Source organism: Penaeus monodon, chromosome 15 (genome assembly GCF_015228065.2).
Source record: "Penaeus monodon isolate SGIC_2016 chromosome 15, NSTDA_Pmon_1, whole genome shotgun sequence".
NCBI lineage: Eukaryota > Metazoa > Arthropoda > Malacostraca > Decapoda > Penaeidae > Penaeus > Penaeus monodon.
The window spans coordinates 5,418,804-5,419,653 of record NC_051400.1 but is presented as its reverse complement, the minus strand read 5'-3'; positions in this window follow the sequence as shown (position 1 = coordinate 5,419,653).

Here is an 850-nt window from a genome sequence, read left to right as displayed (position 1 = left end):
CTTATCTGATAAATAATGAAAATGCAAAAGAGAAGTATCCTGAAGCAACAAGTCACTCTTCGGCGCCAAATGGTTCGGGGGTAAGAATGTATCGGATTATTCAAACTGTTTGTGGGGTAACGACGCACTTTGTAATAACAAGCTTACATGGATTTACCTAATTTGATAATGTAATAAGGAATCAATAAATTATACAAAACAGGAAATGAATAAATATCTATCAATAAAAAAAAAAATCTTAGAGATCAAATGAAAGAAGAAAAAAAATCTTTCCAAGTTTTCCCACTTTTAGAATTATATAAGTTGAAGAGGAATGGGTTATGGGTAACAGCGATCTATTGCAAAAACCTTAGATCACAATACTAAATACCAAAAAGGTTGGGAACCACTGTTGTAGAGTCTTTTAACCCTAAACTTTGCCCATTTATCTTACCTGAGTGCCTACTATCACACGGGTTCGATTGCCTTGCTATGAGGTCATTTACCTTAAGAGTGATGCATAGAGTAAATAGTATATACACATCCCTGTTACATGTGTATATATTATTTGTGTGATTTGGCCCAGCTGAAAATTTCTTCATGAACAGCCCTAACGCTTGATTAATCTCCGCTGCAGGTAACACCCTCGTTTCCCACCGACCTCGAGTCCTCACGTCTGGCAACACTGAACCAGACAGGTGTACGCGTCGGGTATGCTTGCGCCCAGCAGTGTAGCGTCAACAAGTGCTGCCACCTCGCCTGTCAGTCTGGTAAGGGCGTTAAAGGTCTCATTTCGGTGTTCTGGTTGCGATGTCTCAAGGCTTTTTTTCACTGGTCATCATGTCTGAATATTAATTTTAGATATCTACCG